General features: G+C 36.3%; 1 protein-coding gene and 1 long non-coding RNA gene across 2 annotated transcripts in view; one reads left to right on the forward strand and one right to left on the reverse strand.

The window, feature by feature from the left end:
• fz2 (frizzled 2) overlaps positions 1 to 25673 on the reverse strand; it is a 112432-nt gene that overhangs the window by 77747 nt on the left and 9012 nt on the right. The window contains exon 3 of the mRNA XM_068293756.1: positions 1530 to 1582. The gene's annotated coding sequence lies outside the window, so the exon portion shown is untranslated. The remainder of the gene's footprint in view (positions 1 to 1529; positions 1583 to 25673) is intronic.
• LOC137580003 (uncharacterized) lies at positions 6091 to 8183 on the forward strand. Its single transcript, XR_011032915.1, has 7 exons — positions 6091 to 6201; positions 6261 to 6354; positions 6414 to 6750; positions 6810 to 7128; positions 7188 to 7525; positions 7585 to 7922; positions 7982 to 8183. It is a non-coding gene; the product is annotated as an uncharacterized lncRNA (long non-coding RNA).

Below are 25673 nucleotides of genomic sequence, written 5' to 3' on the forward strand. Positions count from 1 at the left end.
TTCACATCTTATTTTTGCTGATACGTATGTGTTTGTATGCTATTCCTTTTCGCATTATGCTTTCTCCCATTGTGTGTCAATTGCAGTTTTTTGATATTTTTTCTTCTCGCCTTTCTTTAAAACTTTTTGGGTTTTTCCCTCTTTTGTTTTCATGTCTTCTGATCGGTTCTTTCTTGTTGCTTCCTTTCGGGTTTTTGGTTAAGCATTCCGCTCATCTGTTTCGACTGTCAGTTTCTTTGTCAACCTCATTGCCACTTCCGCTTAATCCTCTCCTCTCTCTCTCTCTGCTTTACTGATTTACTGTTTCGAAAAGCCATTTTGTACAATTTCCACACGATTGATTTCGCAAATTTTCGCCGCAATGGCCTACGGGTTTGGCTGATATCAACCATACATCCATCCCCCTCTCTCTCTCTCGTTTTCTCTGATCCCCAGCACACGACCCTCTGACATACACACACACATTTCTTAGCAGGTTCTACACTTGTAATGCCTTTTGCCCTGTAGCCACAATTACCCAAAAAGCCAGAACCAATTCCAATTCCAGTCGAAGCGACTCCCCTCATCCAATTCCAATTTTGTCCCCCCCCTTCAGAAACTCAACCCCTGTACACACATGCTTCTTTTCGTGGGGGTTCAAACACACGGGAAAAATAGAAAGAGAGAGAGAGAGAGAGAGAGGGAGAGAGAAAGATAGCAGGCTTACTCTAGGACTTATCGAGTCTAGATATCGTGTAATGCAATTAAATCGCTCCCCAATTTCTCTCGTCCTGCAATTCATAAATATTTTATTTCTGGCCATCACACCCTTTGACCTGCTTGGCTTGGGGCTCATAACTTGCGGCCAAGTCCGAGCAAAAGAGAGGAAAAAACTAAGGTCCCGAAATTAGAGAAGTGCGAAATCGTGAGAGTTCTCTATTCCTTTCATATACCCCATTTGTCTCGTGAGTCACGCTACCATAACTAGATCGTATGGCTATCTCTTAGATATTGCGTATACGCCATCGTGGTCTATCTAATATGCTTCTTGCTACTTTCTGGTTCATTATTACTTAACGCCCCGGCAATGCTAGGCAAATTGCTTTTTTCCTCTATCTGCTTCTCATTCTTTCCGTTCTGTCTCTGGTCTCAGGTCGTCAGGAGAGAGGAGTCCAGTGTAGGGCGAACTCTCTGTTTGTCCATCACATTAGAGTTTCCGGTTGGGTGTCCTAAACAAATGGCACGTCAAAGGGTTAAAAGGTGCGGTTACCCCCTGAGTCGCGGTTCCAACCCCCCAAAAAATATACATACATAGGTATACGGACACCAGCTGCATTTGCTTTGTGTATGTGTGTGTGCGTGTGTAAGGGGAAGAATTTTCTTCACTTTTTACTTTGATGTGCCAGAAATTAATTGCCTACAATTAGGCGCTCTGGCAAATGTCACTCTAAAAGTGTGCGAACGGTGAAGGAGAAAAAATAATTCAAGAAAGAGAGGAAGAGTGTTCCCAGGGAGTGAGGCCCAAAGGCTCAGGCATTTTTGACACTTACCGTTTTGTTCCTGTTTGTAATGCTAGCTTAAAGGCTTCCGTCTGAACAAAAGTCTGGAAAAGCAAGAACAACAAAAATGTTTGTTAGTGGAAAAAGTTGTATGAAGAGAGTCAGAAGACCGAGGCTGACAAAACACATGCTATTACAAGGACTTGTGGAATGTCCTGTCCTATCCTGTCCTGTCCCATCCTATCCTGTCCTGTCCTGTCCTGTCCAGTACAGTTCAGTTTAGTCCTGTCTCATCCTATCCTATGCTGCCCATGTCACATGCCCATTGACCAAAGACTTGCCAGAACTTTGCTTCAACTTTGCTTCGAGTGCCTAATGAAAAGAGTCTCTCTACCATTGACGACGACAGAAAACTTTTTTCATAGACTGGACGAGCAACAAAAAAAAATAAAATAAAATGGCAGAAGGCAAAAGGAACAGAACAACCAACAACAAGAAGAAGAAATGCTGAAGAACATTTCCCTTTATTGAAATAAATAAAAGTGAATGATCGAAGAGGGCCAAAATCAGCCATGACCAATCATAAAACGAACAACAAATGCTCTTTTGTCTAAAAAAATAAATCATAAATTCTGCATTTAACAAAGACAGAGTTGTGGTCTTTTCTAGCTTTTAGCTCTTTACCAAAAATTCCCATTCGAAGTAATCAAACGAAAACACTCAGGCAATCGATCCTATTTAAGTTGTATTCATCCAAAGTGATATATGTATATTAATGTGTGTAGAGAATTCCATGCCAATTATTCCTAAAATGATGCCCTATTTTTTACATTCATATGAGAGAAGTTCTATTTGTATCATTTTCCCCGTCAGACAGACGGACTGACAGACATATAAAACTTTTCGTGCCAAACAGAAATTACATTTTTATTTTTGCTTCATTTTTTTCGGTTATTTTATGCTTTTTTTTTTAGTTTTATTGTTGGTCAAGTCCCGGGACAATCCTAATGGCGTAGACTGACCAAAAAGATTTATTATCAACTGTCATTTCTGCCTCCTCTTCACGCCCCCTTTCGCTGCCATGCTCTCTCATACTAGCCGCAAAACATTTGTTATAATCAAAAGTTCTCTTGTGCTTTGATTTCTCTGCAGAGAGCAAATAAAGAAATCTCAACTTTTCCAAATAGTTTTCTTTTTCGGTTTTCGGTTTGGTTTGGTTCTGGCATGATTTTCGTTTAGGTTTTGCCTTTTGGCCTAGCTGTGGCGGCTGCAATTTATTTGGCTTAAGGTTGACAGTTCAATAAGGGCAAAACTCCACTTTAATTTCCATAAATAACCAAGAAAACACAACAAAATAGAAACAAAAAAAAAAAAAAAGGAAACTTCCACCTGGAGTAGGCACAGACACTAATTACGCATACGCAATGTTGTTTGGGGGTAAAGTTTTATCTAAAAGTTCCTTAACCTTCCAATTTCCCAATAACTTCTGTTGCAGTTCCCATACACACACACACACACGCACATACAAACACACATTCAAATATATACATAGAGAGAGACAGAGATAGATAGAGAGAGAGACAGAGTGGGGAAAGGGAAGATGGTGGCTTGCTCCTAGCTCATATATCGTTTTAACATAATTTCTGTGGCAAAATTAACTTTATGAACTGTTGAGCGAAACCAGGACGAGGCAGGACCCCGAAAAACAACCCTCAGAGTCGCTCACAACCTGCCACTTAAAACAAATAACAAAGTTTTGCTTAACTTTGCGGCAAAGTCGTCTTTTGCTGGTAGGTAGGTAGCTCGTAGCTTGTAGCTTGGAGCTTGCAGGTTCGAGCTGGCAGCTCATTCTCTCCATGGAGTAGGAAAAATTATGGCCAGACACAAAGCAAAAAAGCGACGTCCTCATCGCCATAGCCGTCGTCCTCGACGTCGTCGTCGTCGTCAACGAGGACTTTTGTCTTTGGGCGTAACAGGAAATCATTCGACATCGTCGACAAGGACTCCCTTATTCCCCGACTTAGGACCTGTCTGGTCGTGGACCTGCTTCTTCTCTCTTATGATGGCAAAATTACATATGAAAGTGGATTTCATTAAAAAGAAGTTGGCTAAAGAAACGGCAAAATATGGCAAGTAAAAGACGTTTAGCGTGGCAGAAAGTGAAAGAGAGAACCAACAAGTCTGACAACAGGCAAGGATCCGTAACGTTTTATTTGAATGTCAGTGAAATTGAACAAGAAGCAATTTTCCTTTTGCAAATGTCTGGCCAAATCAATTTTGAAATATTTTTCCATATACAGAATAAATAAAGTAATATGTAAGATTTGTGTTCTCCCTGTGAACAATTTTAGTTTAAATTCAGTCTGATAACTACAATTAAGTAAGAACTATCAGATTTTATTTGTTATCTGCTTATGGAAGGAACCACTAGTTTAGTTAATCAACTCGCAGTTCTATTAACTAGTTTGCTACTAAAGAGAACTCTGAATGGGTGACGCCAAGTCACGGCAATTGGCAATGATTTAATGTCAAACTGCTTCAGAGTCAAGGAAAAGTCTTTGGGAGACAACTCAGCCACTAGGACATAGTAGACAAAGAAAACTACTAGAAGACAGAGAAGCATTTTCGAGCATTTTCATAGCAGACACACATACACTAATTGGAATAAAGAGGAGGAATAAATCACTTAATGCCCATAAAGCGAAAAAAAAACACAGAAAAAGAAAAGAAAAGTCGAGGCCAAAAGGTGGGTTTGCCAATTGCCTGCATTTCAGTTTTACGGTAATTTTGTTTAACAATATCGCGTTATGTGAAAAGCTCTTTCAACGCCTGACCCTTACTCCCCAACTTCTCCCCTTTCTCCACAACTTTGTGTGTGTGTGTGTGTGTGAGCGTCTCTGCCCCAAACCAACCAAACAATAAACCGAAGGAGCCATTTTCTGGCGCCAACTTCCAAGCCCAACTTCATGAATTTTGAATGAACGCAGAAGGCAGAAACTAATGCGAAATGCTTTGCCAGAAAACATCATCCGACCACCCATTTAAACCACCCACTCAGCAGCAGCAGCAGCACCAGCACAAGCAGTAGTAGTAGCACTACATAGTCCAAGTGGCATTAGAAGGGAGCTGCGGTGGATATGATGTGGAGGATGTGGAGACCTTTTTTCCTGCTGACACAAGACATGGAGGAGCCACAGACGACGCTGACGACGACTTCCGACGACTACTTAGAGACGCCTAAACAGCTTCATTACTTTTATGGTTGTGAACGGAGCGCGCTTCGTTGGCTCGCCATTGTCTGTTTGTCTGGCCAGGCGCAAATTTGTTTGTGTAAATTAAATGAAATGACTGTAAAAATGCCAAATAAGCTAATTTGCGGTTAGTTTTTTTCTTTTTCCTTCTCTTCCGTCTCTCTCACTCTCCCCCTCTCTCTCTCTTTCTCTATGTTTGAAAATTCGTCTGGACATTTGAAACTGTGGAAAAAAAAAACTTTTCACTATCGAAAACCTCATAAGTTGAAATGATTATGATTCGAAATCATTCTAATAAATATTAACCAAAGAGAATTGCTGGGCAACAAAAAGAAACAAATTTATAGAGATTTTTTTTTTTTTTGCTTTTTGGTAAAGTAAAATGGCGTCTGCCATTTTTTTCGTCCCAAGTTGTTGCTCACTTGAACGTTTTGCGGACGATACTCCATGAAATGTTTATAAAGCTGCCTTCCAATTGAAGTTAGTGCTATTTTTTGTTTTGGTTTGGTTTGGACTGGGGTTTAGTTGTTGCGGTCTGGTTGCTGGTCATTTTTGCAGAACTAAACCCTGGCTCCCTGGCTCTGGGTGCAAGTTAAAAATGCACGGACTAGCGAAAAAGGACTCTCTGGCTATTCTTCTCTCTGCGAGTATGTGTGTGTGTGTTTTTTTTTTGCCCATTGCCTTGCCTGACCATGAATTTTGCATTAGAGTTTAGTTAAAGTGCAGCTGGTGCGAATCGTAAAAGGGTGTCTGGGCGTTTGTTTTGGTTGCCACGTAGAATAAGTTTTTCTTTTGGAAATTGATGAGGGGAAATTCAAAAAGGATCCATATGAGAGGCAGTTTCGGCAACGAGACAGACAGATGGACATGAGTGTCGTCAAAAATATATATATATTAGTACAATAATTTTAGATTATTAGACTATTATATTGGTCTATGACTATTAAGAACTAATGAGTTTAAACGAGTTTTATCTTAAGACCAAATGTATTTTTAAATCTTAAGAGTATTTCGAATTAATTTATTGCTACAATTGCTACAGTTCAGCTAACTCAATGCCATTTTTGATACCACTTTGAAGAAACCGATAAAAATTAACGGAGTATCTTTATAATTCGTAACGTTTTCATCGTGATTTCTCCAGTGTTGAACAATGCAAAAGATACAAAGCCTTACGTCAAGATTCCTCAATCTAGCAACCATTGAAAATTTAGCAAAAAGTAATCTAGTAGGCATTGCCAATTTGACTTTCTCCAAATTGCCATAGTAGGAATTATTGCTTCCTATAATTTCATTCCTCAACTGGAGCTCGAAGTAGTCAGTTCAATAAAATTAAATCCAAAAAAAAAAAAAAACAGAGAAAGAAAAGTGTAAAAAAGTAAAAAAAAAAACAAGTTTAATTTAAAATGGATCAAAATACGACCTGGAGTCCTGAACAACTGTGATTGGATTGCTTAATCCTGGCTGCTTTCGTGAGTATAAATCGAACATAAACATTACAAAATTCAACACTTTTATCTCTCTTCAATAGGACATTTTCCTTATTAATGCTAGTCCTGTTCAAGCATATTCAAGCATATAAATATTTTCCTTAATAATAATTGATGCAAATAACGTAATTTAAGGTAATATAAACCAACAATTGATATCGTCTGTGAAAAGTAATTGTGCCTAATTCTTACAGCTAAATTAAATTAATCGCGGCCTTCTGTCGTCTACTGATGCCGTATTCTCTCCTCCCGAAACCATTTGAAAGCAGTCTAAAATGATCTATCTGGTTTGGAAGACTCGCTTAAGTCCTTTGAATCTGTCTGCAATATTCCTCCAGAATGCGGCAGCTGTAATACAGATTTTGTTCCTCCTATTTACATATGTAATATATTACAAAAATATGAAAAACAGACTATAAAACTCCACAAGATCTGTGGACATTTTCCTTATTATTGCTAGTCCTGTTCAAGCATATTCAAGCATATAAATATTTTCCTTACTAATAATTGATGCAAATAACGTAATTGAAGGTAATATAATCAAAAAATTGACATCGTCAGTGAAAAGTAATTGTGCCCAATTCTCACAGCTAAATGAAATCGCGATCCTCTTTCAATGAATAATTTCCTTCCAAATGCATTTGTGAAGAACCGATCGAGTGATCTATCTGGGAGTTGTCCTGCTGGATTGGAAGACTCGCTTTATTTCTTGGTATCTATACTCCTCCAAGTAATCCTTCAAGAAGCGGCAGATGTAATACAGATTTTGTTCCTCCCATTTATGTAATATATTACAAAACTCCACAAGAAATGTGGACATTTTCCTTATTATTGCTAGTCCTGTTCAAGCATATTCAAGCATATAAATATTTTCCTTACTAATAATTGATGCAAATAACGTAATTGAAGGTAATATAATCAAAAAATTGACATCGTCAGTGAAAAGTAATTGTGCCCAATTCTTACAGCTAAATGAAATCGCGATCCTCTTTCAATGAATAATTTCCTTCCAAATGCATTTGTGAAGAACCGATCGAGTGATCTATCTGGGAGTTGTCCTGCTGGATTGGAAGACTCGCTTTATTTCTTGGTATCTCTACTCCTCCAAGTAATCCTTCAAGAAGCGGCAGAGATGTAATACATATTTTGTTCCTCCCATTGATGTAATACAAAAATATGAAAAACAGACTACAAAACTCCACAAGATCTGTGGGCATTTTCCTTATTAATGCTAGTCCTGTTCAAGCATATTCAAGCATATAAATATTTTCCTTACTAATAATTGATGCAAATAACGTAATTGAAGGTAATATAATCAAAAAATTGACATCGTCAGTGAAAAGTAATTGTGCCCAATTCTTACAGCTAAATGAAATCGCGATCCTCTTTCAATGAATAATTTCCTTCCAAATGCATTTGTGAAGAACCGATCGAGTGATCTATCTGGGAGTTGTCCTGCTGGATTGGAAGACTCGCTTTATTTCTTGGTATCTCTACTCCTCCAAGTAATCCTTCAAGAAGCGGCAGAGATGTAATACATATTTTGTTCCTCCCATTGATGTAATACAAAAATATGAAAAACAGACTACAAAACTCCACAAGATCTGTGGGCATTTTCCTTATTAATGCTAGTCCTGTTCAAGCATATTCAAGCATATAAATATTTTCCTTACTAATAATTGATGCAAATAACGTAATTGAAGGTAATATAATCAAAAAATTGACATCGTCAGTGAAAAGTAATTGTGCCCAATTCTTACAGCTAAATGAAATCGCGATCCTCTTTCAATGAATAATTTCCTTCCAAATGCATTTGTGAAGAACCGATCGAGTGATCTATCTGGGAGTTGTCCTGCTGGATTGGAAGACTCGCTTTATTTCTTGGTATCTATACTCCTCCAAGTAATCCTTCAAGAAACGGCAGATGTAATACAGATTTTGTTCCTCCCATTTATGTAATATATTACAAAAATATGAATAACAGACTACAAAACTCCACAAGAAATGTGCCTTTTCTTTTCGTCGACTGCCAATTTTAAATATTTTTCTTCATGCAATATTCGTCCCAAATCTTCAGGTGTCTCTTAATAACTTTTTCTTCTAAAATAGTACTAAAAAGTCATCATTCGCGAAAGAACAGCCAACAAGTTTAGGCTTGGAAAGGAGTGAAGAGGACATGAGTTTGCGTTGATCCAGACGGACGGAAAGACAAACTGACTGGCGGACATACGGATATGGTTATATGAACTTGTCTCGCCGTGCTTATCAAGACCAAAATGAATATATCCTTTTTTGCAAAGGTCTAAAACAAAATTAAATTTTATATTCGACCAACTGCAAAATCTATTAAAGAATTTTCTGTTTAACAGAACCTTTCATATCACTTTTAATAAATAAAATTTGCAAAAAACTGTATAATTTACTTTGCCATCAAATTATTTATCATGGATTTATTTTCCAAATGGATTGCCATTAGCGTAAAATTTAAAATTTTACTAAAAATAAAAAAAGTTCTATGTCATAAATGTCATAGATAGATTTAGTAAAGATATAAATTCAACTTTTTCACATAATTAAATCCGAAGTCGAGAGAAACTGGGAGAAAGGGAAGGGAAAGGGATGAAGAAGAAATATTGATATTGCAAATTAGTTGCATATCAAATGGTCATTAGCATTTCATTTTGCCATTTTAATTGAAATTTTATATGCCTGTTTCCACGCCTCTGCGAACATGGAACAAACTTTTTGTCAACAAAATGTTCCGGGAGGCCAAAGTTTGTTGTCGTTTTTTATTTTTGTTTTTTTTTTTGGCAAGGATCTGGCTGCTGCTGGTGTTGGTGCTGCTTTGCATATCAATCTAAAAATCAATTAGAACTTGCCAGAGCACGAGCCTGACTAACTGACTAACAAATGGGCGACTGATGCCTACCGCCCTCTCCCTGCCTTTTAGCATACCCCTTGGTAACTTTTTTTCATTAAAAATAAGCGCTTGCCTGGGATTGAAGAACCAAAACCAAACCGAAACCGAACCGAAATATTGTAGAGAAGCGAATCTGGCAACCGGGAAAAGTTTTCCGCAAAAATGTATAATTACTGGCATTTACGTTTACCTCACTCATCTCACCCCCGCCACCCCCTCATACACTACTACACTCACGTCAAACGCCCATATATATGTACATACATACAAACATACTTTGCTCATGTTGAATATCTGTTTTAAAAGGCACAAAACCCGCTTACAGTTTACATTTTTGAGGAGCAACAACATACACGCATTTCTCCCCCGCACCAGCCATCCATCCCTCCTTCTTTCAAGCTGGTTGGTTTATAGAAAAAATTTGCATAAAGTGCGCATAAATTATGCCGTGGATGAAACACAAAAAAAAAAAAGTTATAATACCATACTTACAGGCAAGAGGACGAGACTCTCGTGTGCTATCTGCCCATTCTGCTCTCAGGTGTGCTCTTGGGTGACAGAAAACTGCGCAACTTTCGACAGACCCCCGCCGTATCCCCTGCCTTACACACACACACATCTACACTCACTCTCACACTCTTCTTGTTTACACTTACAGCAACAAATTTGTTTAACAAAAATTTCATAAAATAATGCAAAAGTTTGCCAGTTGTTGCTGCTGTTGTTGCTATTGCTATAACTCATTTTGGACTCAAGCTCTTGCAGCTGTTGTCGTCGCTGGGACAAGGACCTTTTCCTCTACTGAGTTGCTCGCAACGTAAAAGTTGAGCAAATGTTTATCAATTCATAAGAATGCTTAAGCAATAGAATTTTGTTTCAGTTAATAAGCGGAGGACACTCTTCTACCCTAACGAGAAGCAGCTGTGGACCAATATATTGCATGTGCAGAGAGAATAGTTCTTGAGAAAACTACTTGACTGATCTATATGGATAATTAATCGACATGGGGATGAGCTTGAGCTTTGAGCTAATAACAATATAGATGAAATGAGTTTAGTTTCTGAGACTAATCAACTAACTGGCATAAATTTGAAAGATAGGAAAATCAAATGATAATGTCCTTGATAAACTTTCATTGTTAGACTTTAGTTTTTACTAATTTGCTTTCTATTTACTTTGTTTCTATAATGTATATTTGTTGTATGTGTAGAATGGACCTCTAATTCTTAATACCCTTTCTAGTTATGCTTTCTTTGAACTTTTCAAAAGAGTTTTCTTATTTTACTTTTCGTTTAAGTTTCGCAAATATTTGTTTCATCATTCTATTCGTATCTTAGTTGAATTGTATATCTTGTTTCCTTTTTTCTAACTTTCACCATTTTTTCTTCTTTCTCTTTCGGTATTATCCTTCATAATTCAATGTTGCCTTTCATTTCGTTTGATATTCCAGCTAAGTCAAAGTAGTTCGCAGGATGCTTTGGTCTACTCTAGTTTTAGTTGTAAAACTTCATGACTCTATCTTCTTTCAACATATCCGTTTCCTGTTCCCATTTTCGATGGGATGCGAAAACTAAGGAACTTGTTTCCTATTATCCCAATTGACGCAGTTTCAATTAAAGCTTTAATTACCAAGTTTTTTTTTTTTTTTTTTTTTTTTTTTTGACCATAAATGTAATTTATCCATGGCCCATCTCAGTTCAGCTTTGCGTGAAATTTTTTTTGTGTTTTTTCTTCTGGTCTTTCCATTTCCTTTATTACTTTTCGTTTGGGGAAAAGTTTCTTTTTTCCTTTGCATATAGTAGCCATTTAATTCATTGTCTAAGCTTTCTTTCTGCTTTCTGCTAAAAATCTAAATCCTCACACCTGTCCGCGTTTACTTCCACTTCCAGTTTCACGTCCATGTTGACGTCCACTCTGGTATCCTCTTAATTGAATTCGTGTAATTCGTCCAGCAATTCTCATTCATTTTGTGGAAGTTGGTGTTGTTGTTGTTGTTGTGCTACTAAAGTCCTTGTCTTGGTATCCTTAATGAGGACTGACAGGCGACAAGCGTAATTAAATTTTATTTTACTGTTACATGCAAATTTTCCTCTCTTTTGCCGAAGCAAAGTGAAGTATGGCGAGCTAAGAACGTAGTCACGTAGTGAAAAGGTTTGGGTGCCTTTGATTTTGTTTCTTCACGAGTTATTTACGAGCTGACCAAAGGAACTGTGGGTGGTCTTTCACAATTGCATGTGGCCCCATGCCACCCAACGTTATCAATTCAATTGAGTTTAATTCGTCACAAACAGTGAGGCTTATTGATTTCATCCCCAATTGTGGATACAAGAATGCGACTATAATGTATGCGAAGTCTCCCATCTGTCGCTGACAATGACATATTGTGATCATTAACACTTTTGCTTCACTCAATTCCATTTGTATTTCAGTTTCTATGCATTTTTTTCTCTCTCTCTCTCTCACTCAAAGCAATTTGTATGCAAAATAGTTGTAAACAATTTTACATTCTCAGGCACCAGCAGCAACAGCAACAGCATCAATACTGAGCACATTCACTCACTTATATGCCCACCCTCTGGCTCATTCAGTGAACAGCAGCAGCAGGGAAAAATAAGTCAAGTGCATTGACAAGCGACTTGTGATGGAATCCCATTGAAGCATGATATGGGTGGGCTTCGTTTCACCCAGTTATCAAGTCATCTCAATTGACATAGAAATCCATTTGCATTTCACATTTTCAAAATGTAATGGAAACTTTCCCATCTCATCATTAACATAATTATCATTATCATCATCATTATTATTGTCATGGGACAAAGATGATATAACGTCCAACTACTACTTAGTTTTTAGTTGAAAAAGGCTGAAGAGCCGGCAAAAAGGAGAGAAAAAAAATCATATTAAAAAAAAAAGAATATTCTTTTAATTAGCCCTACTAAAAGTTGAAAAAGGAAAGTACATCAAAAGAAAAGTATACCAGCCTCAGCCTTATTTGTGAGCTAATTTAATTAGTTTTGCCTGCCTGTCGAATAATAGCAAAAAGCATAGTTCTGCATTTTGAAAGGAAAACAAATATATACATATTCTATAATGTATACAAATCAGAATGAGTAACAATGACAACCAGATACTCTATAATCTAAAAAGGGGAACAGAAATTTTAAACTGTAAACTAAAATTGTATACAAACGTGTTTTAGAAGATATCGGAAGCATTTAGTATTAAATAATTTAAGTGAGTGAAAAATGTAGGGAAACTGTAATTCTAATTTAGAACATAAACTTTATTCTAAAGGCTAGCTTAATCTAAATCTTCAATCTCATTTAAAAACGCTATGGAAAAATTAATAAATGTCTTTCTAATGGACTTTAGGGAGTTTTTTGAAACATTAAGATGAGTTTTTCAAGTTTTCCTGTTTTTTCAGAAGTCAAGCAAATGAAGCTACGTCAAATATGATCTGATTTAGAACGAGATTTTATTAATAAGTACATATCATAAATGTATAAAAAAAGGCAATTTTAATATCAGTATAATATTTGATTTACTGCAAAATGCATTTACTTAAAACGCAGATCCAATCGGGGCAGCTTGAAGCTCTAACAACAGCGACTACTGCACACCCTCGCCGTCTTTACTCCCCTTGAGCCTTCATTTGGTTTCTGGTTTCAACTAATTACACTTTTTGGACGAGTTTAGTTAGAGTCTGTCGCCATAGTCAAACGATTGATTGCTCTCAGTTGCAATAAATGGTAATTAAAAGGCGCTTGTGCCGTTGCGCTGTTGCGTCGTTGCAGTTGCTCCACTTTTTTTAGTAGCTTTTCTCCTCCCCCCAACCCTCGACACTGGCATCCATTAGTCGCTCTGTGCGTCTGTGTGTTGTATGTCTATCCGTCTATCTATCTATCTATCTATCTACAACGCCATTGTCAGCAATAAATAGTCAAGTACATAATACTTATAATTTATTTTGCATAAAAAACAAAATCCAACTTGGCAACTGTTCGCATATGAGTTGATCTACCCCGCCTACAATCATCGCCCCTTCGACTTCCCCCACCCCACCTCAAAATCCTCTTTCAATCGTACTTAGTTAGATTTATGGCAAAGTCAGTCGAGCAATTTGCGTGGGTAAACATGCACTAAAACTCAATTTAGAGGCGGATATATATAAAAAAAGAGAAAGAGAGAGAAATATATATATATGTATATATATATATGTGTGTGTGTGTGTGTACACAGTGCTTGCAAATTGTATGCTGACACAGCATTGAGGCAGGCGCCCAATTTAATGCGATTTAAGCAAGAGCAACGCAAATTGAGCGAGCCACTTCAATGAATGAATGACAAAAACGGACGTACTGCAAAATAATAGCAACAAAATTATCACAATACAATATCTCGACTCAATGCATACCCTGTAGGACAGAAGTAACATATGTGTGAGCATGACCTAGTTTGGTAAAATAAAGAAATTATATGCTGCAAGGCTACCCTGTGGGCCATAACAATAGCGGTAGGCAATGAATGATAACGTTTCGCGTTGACTCTTTGGAGAGATGGGGCCTGCCTCACATTATTAAATTACACACTCTTGAAATCTTGTCGCATCTCTTTCTCTTGCTTTCCCTGTTCTGTATCTGCTGTTTCTCTTTTTGGATATATCTCTGGCCTCCACCAATTAATCCCAACTGGATTTGGCATAAAGATAAAATGACGACCGGCGACTAAAACGAACGAACGAACCAACCAACGAAGGAACCAACGAACGCAACGCAGTGTTTTGGCTGCAGGGCAATCTTCTTTGCTGTCGCCCAAGTGCCTCCTCCACCACCACCACCACCACCATCGCCATCGCCATCGCCATTGCCACCGCCAGCACTTTGACAATTTTCCTAGCGCGTGGCACTAGAGTCGAGGCGTCTATAAACGGGCAAAACCATTTCCCAACCCGCCACTTGATACAAGCAGATAAGTCATTTTTATGTGACACTTTGCCTTAAATATTTCACATTTTTTGTGGCCATTTTTTTCTTCTCTTTGCCTTTTTTTTTTTTTTTTGCGTTAGGGAAAATGAAGGCTGTGCGCATTATACAACTAGGCTTGGCTTGACTTCCTTTTTAAGCACCACAACCCCCTTATGGTCCATTTTGGCCAGGGCCAATGACACTATTGTGTATTATAATGGATACTGTCGTCTTTAATGGCTTATGATTTGAAAGCACTGATAGGACAGGAGGCAAGTAAGTAGAATAAGAAGGATAAGTAAATGAGATTCGTGGTTGACCTTCAAGTTTATGTATGTATATGAAAGCAAAGCAAAGCCCTGATTTTTCAAGCAAAAGAGTTGCCCCAGAAAAAATTGCCTTCACATTAGAAGAAGAAACTATTGATTCCAGGAGAATTATCCAAAGTGAAATCAAGTGATTTTTCTTTATTTAATCAACAGTTCGATTTGTTTAAGTGAATACTTAAACTAGAAAGCGGTCTCTCTTAAAAAAATATTAAGCAATTTATTTGGTTTAAGAATTAATTGGAATATAACCACAAAGCGATGGGTTGCCTACACATTTTGGTTCATTTAATAGTGGAATCTTTTGTAATATTTCATTTCTTTCTTGTTTTATTTCGTTTCCAACCAAGCCATCCATCTTAGCCAGCATCAACTATGCGGGAGACATATCACATATCACAACTTTTGGTCAAGTGTTTCTCTCCGCCTGTCAAGTTTTGCATTCAAGTGGCGTGACAAGAGGCCAAAACTGGCCAAGTGGGTCATCAGTTGGCTTGTCTCATTTGTCATTAACATCATTTGCCACTTGCTGCTTGCTTGCTGCTGCCACAAACAGTGCCCCATAGGCCAATACACTTAGCCAAACAAAAAATTGGATCATTACATTACAACTCCAATGGGGGAAATCTCTATAAACAAACCATTTTGTTTTTAGGCGTAAAATATAATAGCATTTAATTGATTAATTTATTTATCGTGCACTTAGTTTAGTTTCTCAGATTATTCTTCAAGTGTAAGTAGTTCATTCCAAAAATCAACATTCAATTGCAGTTTATTTTAGCATTTGAATTTGGTCAATTTTTGCAACTTGTTTGACACGTTCTGAGAGCCAAAACTGGTTTCACTCTGTGTCAAAATAAAGTAATTGGGGGAAAATTTAATTGATTTGTGAATTTTTTTGTAAATTTTGAAGGGGCCCCCCTCCCAACTCCAACTCCAACTCCATTCCAAAGTAAATAAAAGCAATAGCCAGTCAATTTCAACACAGACTATACTTAATTATAAGCTCCCCAACGTATCCACCGACACTTAAGCCGGGAAATTATGTTTTCTTTGTGGTGTGCTGGTGTGTATCTGTGTGTTATTATTTTTACGCATTATTTACACACCTTTCTGGCCGTGGTGTTTACATTACCATCAGGCTAGGCTCCCTCCCAATATCTCAACTACAACTAGTTCACTTCCATCCCACTGAATGGGTGAGGTTGTTTTGTTTTTGTCATTTTTTTCCGTTGCGTTTCTTAAGCCGAAGCTTTAGCGCCCTCTCACGTCTGTGATCGACCTCGTCATTCTATAATTTCAACGCCTTCTCTCCTCCTATGTATAGAGTTTCCAATTACAATTGAGAAGTCTGGCCCAGAGGCAGAGGTGGAGATGGAGATGAAGGAGGCAAAGGCAGATCAATTGACAGCGGCTCAATTTTGTCATGCCTTGTTCAATTTCTCATTTGCGTGGGCAAGAGCAGAGACAGAGAGCGAGAAAGAGAGGGGAGAACACACAGAAATAAAATACACAAAAACCGAATTGTTGGCGATAATTTTTTAAGAGGCTTTTTTATTTTTTTTGGAATTTATAACGCCAAGGGAATGAAATATAATTAAGTTGAAATTGAGACGCCAAGACTTGTGGGATATATCATTAAAAAAAGAAACGGAAAATGAGTTGTCATAGAAGAACTGACGGAAGAATTGAACAAAAAAAAAAAATCACAACTATTCTATACATGCCTATTTATTATACCCTACAATAAGTAGGGAAGTTAGCTTTGTAGTTAGTTTTAAACTTGATTCAATTAATCTTATAGCTAGTACTCGAACTGAATAGTAGCTGTGTGTAAATGTGAAATTTTACAACGATTCGTAACAAAACTTTTATGGGTAATTGTATGGAAAAACACTGAAAAACTTTCCAAGACTATTGCTAGAGTCATGACTGAAGGAAAAAACTTATCAAAATGGAAAAAAAACAGTTTTTAAGTGACTTAACGTAGTATTGCTTTACTTTACTTGCTTGCAATTCCCAAGTAGTTTTAGCGGTAAAGATACGGTATGGTCATTGCAGTCCCTAAGCAAAGTCTGCTGATGATAAAACTTGGCGGCTCAGAAAACCTGCTCACCTTTTTTATTTTGCTTCTTTTAAAGATTGATCTCGAGTCGGCTTTACTGCAAAGTTTCTAGTAACTTTTGCATGGAATAATTAAAAGTATTAATAAGAACAACTCCCTAGTCCTATTTGTAATACCTTCAACCAAGAATGGGCTAAAACAGATAGTTAATTACAAACAAAATCAAATAGGATATTATGGCTTCTAAGCTTTATAGAAGAGATAGGGGGTACGGTATTATTCCACCACTTTAGGTGGAATTCCGATTTCCTTCGGAACTAAAATGTATACTAAGATCCGCCATAGATTGGATCCATTTACATACTTGGATGTTAGAATATTATTGAATGTGAGCCATTTGGTACAGGGTATCGTTAAAATTAGCATATGGTTTTAGTTAGAACTTATTTTTTCTTCTTTCTTTCTCAATCCAAAATAAGTTTCTTCCTCGCATAACTCTTTCGACATCTTCCAACAATCTTTAGTACACTTGACATATCTTTAATTACACTTTTGTTATTTTTGTTTTGTTGATATTTGAATATTTTGTTTTATTTTTCTCTATCTTTCTCTCTTTTTTCATCCTGTGCATATTCTCTCAAGTGGTTCGCTGACAGCCACTTGAAAAATTGGAAAAACATTCGTTTTCTTGTACTCAATACCTACGTAAAATTTTATACATATATATATATAGATATATATATATATGTATTTACATTTATTGTAGTGCATTTTATTTGTATGCAAAAAAAAAAAAAAAAAAAACTCTGACATATTATTGTATGTATTTGGCTTTTTCACTTAAAGCATTTTTAATTCCATTTTGGATGTTCAACAGCATAATAAATAAATAAAATGCCACTTGAATTCAAATAAAATTTATTGAAAATTTATCTATAAAATTGGTCAACATTAATCTGTTGGCATATAGACACATACAAACATACATATAGTACATATTTATATAGTAGTGTATATATTTTTATGGGTGAGCCATTGGGTTATGTAAATCAAACTAATTTTGGTTGCTGCCGTCAGAGTTTTTCTCTTCGTTTTGTGTTTTTTTTTTTTTTTTTTTTTTTTATGCTAATCACATTTAGGTCCTGATCCTAACAGTGGCAGAGGAGTAAAATACTATATAGAGGATTAAATGTGAACTCGTTGCGCGAGGCTGGCAACTGTCATTTTCATAATTGGCCAAAAAACCAACAACGAACCGCACGACTATTAGCCAGACACCAAAACAAACTGATAAACGAACAATTTGATAGACAGAATGTGATGGACAGCGGACGGGTAAGTGTTTTAGGCCATCTAAAAATGAATTTTATAACGTTTCCATGTTCCTCAAATTTTACGAATTGCAAATGAAAAATTTCGCAATAGCTTAACCAGTTAAAATAATAAGGCTCTAAACAGAATCCAAAATCAGAAATATAAAATGTTTATTTTCAATATATTCTTGTTTATTTAAAATGTATTAATAATTTCTTTTCAACTTGAATAAATAAAGGCTCCAGGCTTAAAAGAAGTTAACAAATTGTGAAATCGACTTGGTTTCCACTCTATGATAATAGAGTTATCAAATATTTGATGTTCTTGGTTTAGATATTTATCGAAATCACGACTTTGTTGCGGTGTAAACTTGTAAAACATTTTATCCAAACGGCCATTTTGTTTCGTTTTGCCTGAATTGCCCCGTTATTAAAATTTAACGCCGCAAAAGCGTAAAATTGCCACATTTATGTCCTGCAATGTCCTTTCAGCAGTATAACCCCCTTCCCTTTGCTCCATAGTCGTCCCACCACAACATGCCAACCATTGCTTTTCGGCACTCCCTTCTCTACACTTCCCTCTCGTTGTCTCTCTCTATCTCTCTCTGTGTCCTACCGTTTTGTGTATGTGTGTGTAAAAGTTTTTAAAATATACACAAAATTGACTTTTGATGTTTCGCGGTTGATTTTTATTACGATTATTATTTTTATAAATGGTGCGTAAAAAGTTTATTAAATTTTCAAGTTTTTCTCTGTATGACAGAGAGAGAGAGAGAGAGAGAGAGAGAGAGACAGAGAGAGAGAAGGAGAAAGAGTATGAGTGCGAGTATGAGAGAAATTTCCATAAAAATAATTTTTCAATTATGCAGAGACGTGGATTTCAACTGTTTCTGTTTCTGATTCGTCCACCTTCCCTTATCTACTCCTTTTGCCCACTTGGCAACGGCTGTTGCAACACACACACGCACTCATACACGGACACACACCACATAGACAGACAGACCGACATTGGACTCTGTGGAGAGACAACGATGATGACGCTGGCGTCATGTAATGAAGTTTCAAATGAAGTGCGACAACTACTCTAACGCAGGCAAAGGCAAAAGGCACAAGGAGGCGCACCAGTTGGTGCGGCAACGCAACATTTTGTGGCAATAACGTTGACTTGATGATGAGGGAGAAGGACAACGGTGGCACTAGAAGCATCAGCAGCAGGAACACACTGAGCCAGAGCAACACACATGGCATGGCATGGCATGGCAACCTCTCCGACTATTGCAATAATTTTTGGCAGCAAATGTCGCCCCTTTTTTGGCTCTCGCTTGATACTGCACTTTTTTGACTACGTATTTTTGCCGTTTTGAGGTGCCGGCATGCTGAATGCTGTTCTCTCCTCAACCCCTTCACCATACGTCTTGTTCTTTTTGAGGGGAGATACTCCCTCTTGCTCAACTGTATTCACTGTGTTTCAGTGTTTGTAGCTGTTGAACGAGCTGTCAACGTTGGCACTTCTTACTTTTAATATGCCATGAACAAGTTCATTTCGCATGGTCAATAATTATAAAGAAATCTTCCTTCATTAAATGGGAGAACATTTCATGGCAAGAAATTAACCTTTTCTTCTTCTTCTTCTTATATGAACAGAGCTTAACCTCTCATAGCTCAGTAATGCAGCATTCGATCTATCGATAGGAATCCCTACGGAGTTGTGGAATAAGAATTCCTTCTTCCATACATACATATTTAGAAACTCTTTAAGTTTTCCGGCGAAAGTTTCTCCTCTACTAGCCCCAAAAAGTATGCTCTTCTATATTTAGTAATGTGCGAAAAAAATTACAAACTCAATAAGAGAAATTTGTTGGAATTTGAAGAAAAACCAGTGAAAATATTTACCTTTAAGAACAATTTCTGGTGATTTTTTCAGGATTTGGATGGACCTATCGAACTTCTAGATAACTTAGAAATGATATTAGGCTCAATTTTAATGAATTGAGAACCTCTTCTAAGAACCTCTCAGAGTCTTAATCAACAAGTGATGACATGACATTAAGTTCTAAGTTATGTTTCTTTGAAAACCTTTGATTAGCAAATCTATATAACAAATCGTTTTTTCTTAAATTAATGTTTAATTTTCCTCTCTTTCTGCTGATCTAGTGTTAGACATTTATCATATATTCGTATTTCTTGGCCCAATATTTTTGAAATAGCCTCCAGACGCACATATGTGTATGACAGTTGAGTGCTTTATGCTTTTATGTTTTCTCCCAATTGCAATTTTACAATTTTTACGGCCAGCTGCTGCCGCTGCTGTTGGCCCGATTAATTACAAATATCAATCAGAGGGGCGAAGCAAAAATGTAAATCTTTCTCTCCTATATACATACAGATTTCATGTTAATATAAATGCCCAACAGCCGTTGCACATCATCATCATCATTTTCAGTAGGCAGGCCGATTTGTCATAAAAATAAAGAAAAATTTTAATAATTTGTTTCACACTTTTTAATTAAAAAGCTTACAAAAACAAAAACCAAAACTAGAAACCCAAATACCGAGACCGCGACCGAAAACGAAACCAAAACCAAAACCGAAACCGATGACAAAGAGCAATCAAAACAGTTTAAAGAGCGATCAAAAAATCGCTCGAAGGTTTAAGGTTATGAAAGAAAAATCTACATAAATAATATATATGCAAAAGGGAAGTCGTCGATTTGTCATCTAACACTTTAGTATTTTTCATCGTCGGCAAAACTCTTTTGATCTGTCAACCTGAGCGCCAATTTGGTTGGATTTTTTATATACATACATATGTATGTATCTATATATATAAACTCAAACAAATTCCAATCAAGCTAGCTGCTCCCCCCTTCCTTTACTTATATTGTTGTTTGTTGTTTTTGTCATTCAGTCTGGCAAACTATCAAAGACTAAATAAAAGAAAAGAAAGAAAAAAGCCGACGGAACAGTGTAAAAATTTGTTGCTCTTTATTTTCATCAAGTTTGAATGCAAAAATGTTGATAAGCGACAGTACGTACGTACTACAATTGTGACAAAGGTGACAAAACGACTTCTAAATGCTCTACAGCAAAAGTTTGAGTATAAAGAAAAACTGAATGTCCTATCAGTACTTTTGTTATCAAAAAGAGAGAAAGATAGCTAGGAAGGGCTTCTTCTGTGTCTATATCTTGCTTGCTGATTATTAAAGTGTATAGAAATAGTTGCTATTAAGTTGGCCAAATTCTCGTCTAGGAAGAGACAGTAAAGAAGTTTTATTCATTTGGCACCTAGTAGATATGCATATACATATACTTTTACATATATCAAAATATAAATCATAATTATGAAAACTTTAGTTGTTTTTATTATCTCTTCTTCACTTATTTGTTTTTTTTTTCTTGATTTGTTACTTTCGTCTTTTGATCAAAATTTATGGGTTTGGAAAAGTTTTTCCTTGCAAGTCGAAAACATAATTTCATAACTGCCATAAAATGCTTATTAATTTATTTTATTGTTATTGTATTGTATGTGTGTTTGGTTATACGTTTAGTAATTAATTGTCTATTTGGCTTACAAATGAATTCATCCAATGAAGATCATGATGATGATGATGATGATAAGATGATAATGTCGCTTGTATTCAGGTTTCCTATGTTAATTTTATGATGATTTTTATGAGGAAATTATAAAGCAACTTGCAAACTTACTATAAAACGATATGTAAAGATAATTTTAGTGATGTAAAGATTTCATTGTACTCATTTGGGATTTAAGTGTCCCTCTCTTATAGAGAGGGGGGAAAAAATTAATTAAAGTAAAAGCAGAAAACACGCTGCTAATCACTTAATCACTTGTATCGCCAGCTGCCTTTTTTTCTGTTTCTGTTTCTGTTTCCATTTTGTCTTGCATATTTATAATTTGAAATTAAAGTGAAATGCTTTTTGCGTTGCTTTGGTCCAGCCGGCTATACTTTGGTGATCCATTTGAGCCAGGCAAGCAGAAACCAATCAATCAAATCCAAATTCTTACTACTAAAATTCATCCCCCACTTTAGTTTAAGCTTGCCCGCTTGATTACCGTTCAAAATTGATTGATTAAATGCCGTTGTCAAGCGTTTTCCCTCTCTCTCTCTATCTCTCTCGGTAGCTGTCAACGCTTTTGTCAACTGTCTGCGGGTAAATCCCTCAGGGTTTCGCTCTATCCCTATAGCGGATGCTGCTGCTGCTACTGCTGGTCAGGATGAGAGGCAAAGGAAGAAAAAGGCAACAAAAAAAAACACATGCTTGCATTTTAATTTAATTACTTACAGCATCGAGAGCAGAAAGAAGACACACAATTACCTCCTACATCAGTTTAATTGATTAATAAAGATTGTCAACTGAAATACTCTGGGATAAAGCGATAGGGATATGGCAACGAGGAATAAAGAAAAGGGACAAAATAAATCGCGTTCACACGTCGTAAGTTGACATGGGTTCCCCCTGAATTACCCCCCCGAAACAAAAAAAAAACAGATGAACAGATGGGTGTCAGATGTATCGTAGGAGACACACACACACACACACACACATAAGCAAACGTGGCAAATTATGAGAATTTGGGGATGATAATGAGTGGTAACAATGAATTAATGAAGGCTCTAAGGGAAGAGAGGCCCCTCCGAAATGTGAAGCGTAGCACTTCTTATTTGTACATGTCACTTTTCTTCCCCCAAAGTCGAGCTTCTACAAGAGCATTTGCCACAGTGATGCAAGTCAATAGAAATACTGAACGAAAAAGATATCGAACAATAGATATTATTTCTTTCGTAACAAATTTATATCTTCATTATTCAGTTTTAGCACATTGAAAAATGGTATCCTAACAAGAACTCCAAATTATGAGTTTATTATAAGTTATTTTAAACAATTTCCAGGACTGGATTAAGGAAAGAATACGAAAGGCAACCAATTTAAGAGGAAAGGCTTAAAAAAATTAAGGTAATTTTTAACTAGAATCCGAAAAGTTTCCAAAATGTATTTCAGTAGCTCTTCAGATCAGAAGTATGTGTTTCTGCATTATATTTACCTACTTACCCAATTGAAATATCTATATACGACCTTAATCGTAATGTCTTTAAGTCTTCCTACAAAAGAACTTTAGAATGTTTCAAACAAATGATGAGTAAACTTTAATCAATTGGATAAATGAAATAGTCTATAGCTAGCTTTATTTTTCTGGTGTACAATTTTATCGAAAGTTTGGCCTTTGTCACCCAAAAACCAAACCACATCGATGTATATAAACTATCCATGTATATGTTGTTTGTATATATGTATGTATATACATTCAACATCATCGTAAATCTCAACTAACTGTCACCAAACCGAATTCTATGGCACAATTCAATGAGTGCCTCTTCATAAATCTCAACTCGGATGTCGTCAGGTTGCCTAACCCAATCAGAAAATGCCTTTATGCTTTTGTTCGTTTTCTGTTGTTTTTGTTGTCTTCTTATCGGCGAGAGAGAAACAAGTCAAGTTGACTTTAATTTAAGGTACAAGTGAAATTACAAAATCAACTAAGAAAGAAAGGAAACAAATTACAAAAATAAACTAAAAATAAAAGCCAAGAATGAAGAACAAAATCAGATTACTTGAGTCTAAAGCTGGAGTCCCACAAATTGAATCTAATCGTGCGACTATCAACGTGTAATTACAATTAACCTGAATGGGGTGAGGTGGGTTGAGGGGTGGGGTAAGGGAGACTAGAGACAGAATGAGAGGGAGTGACAAAACTAACGAGCAAAAAGATAATGAAATATTTTTTGTTCCCCCCCCTGATAATGTGCGTTTGTTTGTGTGTGTGTGTGTGTTGAAACAGGTGGGGAGTAGAAATTGAAAAGGGAAGGGGTAAAGGGGCAGGGGCAGGGGCAGGAGTTGGGGGTGGCTTGAACTTTTGTGGTAGCCCATAAACCGTTTGCCCATTTCTCTCTTGGGGGTAATCAATCATTGTCAATGCTGTCAATGCGGTCTGCATAGCGAGAGGGGATGAGGTTCAGATGAAACTTAAATTACTTCTAAGGGAAGCAAAGGCAAAAGAAAATAGGCCAACAGCAGTAGCAGTAGCAACAACTACAACAACAATACATGAAAAACTAATAAAAATCAAAATGAAATCAAATTAAATAAACAACAATATAAAGAAAGGAAAATAGAATAAAAGAAGACGGCACAACAACAACAACAACAAAAATTTAAGCAGCGACTAAGATAAATTTTCTCAAAAGCACACACACACAATGAAAATTAAGGAAAGGAAAATGCGTAAGCTCCAAGCCAAAAAGGAAAAGAGGAAAAGTCAAAGGCAAGCAAGGAAAAAGTAGCGGAAGGAAATGCCATTATGACGTAAATGTGCTAAAATAAAACAACATGGCGGACAAACCAACAACAGCAACAACACACGACAACGATGACGACGAAGCGTGGCGAAAGCACCCACAAACACACACACACACACACACACACAGACACACACACACAAACATTTGGGGCTAATGTCAAAGTCAATCTTAGGAAAAACGCGTAGCGCATAAACAGGCAAAAAGGCAACAAACAACCCCCAATTTTCCTTCTATTTTGTTGTTGTTTTTGTTGTGTTTTTTCTTCTTTTTCTTTTCGGTTGGACGACAACTCGATTTTTCTTCTTCTGGCTGGAAAAAAAGAAAAATTGTCGAAATTAAAGCAAGAAGCAAAAAAAAAAAACAAAATAAAAATAAATAAACCCCAAAGAGAGCAAGAAAAGAAAAACAATTTTCTCGTGTTTTGGGTTTTTTTTTTCATTTTTGTTGAGACTCATCCCTTTTGGTTTACAAGGGTTAGAAATCTTTGGAGACCAAGAGAGAAAAATTGTTTAAAATTGCCAAAAAGTGTAAAAAAAAAAAAAGTTAAAACACGTTTTGGTATTTCTGTCAGGTGTGTAAAGATTTCCTCTGCTGCAGTAAAAACGCAAGTAAAATAAAGGAATTAAACAAAAACAAAAGGAACCAGAAATCAACAAGACGAAACAACAAACAAGCAAGTCAAACAAGTGAAGAAAAGAAAGAAATAACATTAAGTTTTCAAAACTCGCAAGGACGTAAACAAAATACACTAATACAACAAGGAAGCCTACCGATATTCAAATACTCTTTAAATCAATCAAATAATCTCTAAACACTTACGAAAGGCAGACAATCAATCAATAAAATTTCGTTCTAATCGCAGTTTAGAAAATGTCTAACACAAACTTACACAAAGAATCGTTTCTGCCTTATTATGAAGTTACCAAATCTAATAACTCATATTACTAACCAACATCTATAAGAGGGTTGGGTCTATGAGGTTGTGGTGATCAGTTTCAGGGAGTTTTGTGTTTAATTTATTGTAAAAATTGTTCTTCATGCGATGATTTTTATGAAAAAATTAAACAAAACAGATATGTGTCTATAATCTTAGCAGTTGTATCTAATCAGTCACTATGTTCTGCTTTATTAGACAGCCCTTTAGAACAAGTAAACTGCAACTCCTCAACAGACTTCTCAAAAATTGACGATTAGTGATTTATTAGCAAAAAATTTATATAAATTTTTCCTAATGCCATGGAAAGTGTAAACTTAATGACTGACAATAAAGTTTTGATAACTAGATGTAAATAATTTGATACAAATTTGTTTCTATAATCCAGATCCAGAGGGATGGCCCTGGGATTGAGCATTATTCTTTTTTCCCTCTGTCCCTGCATAAGAAAATATCAATTTCGATTCCCAAGAATTTCATTTCAATTGTCATAGAAAACAGAAAGAAAGAGATCTGGTCTTGTTTTTGTACCAACAATAATAGTTTTTTATC

This window comes from Drosophila tropicalis, unplaced genomic scaffold (assembly GCF_018151085.1).
Source record: "Drosophila tropicalis isolate 14030-0801.00 unplaced genomic scaffold, ASM1815108v1 contig_805, whole genome shotgun sequence".
Classification (NCBI taxonomy): Eukaryota; Metazoa; Arthropoda; class Insecta; order Diptera; family Drosophilidae; genus Drosophila; species Drosophila tropicalis.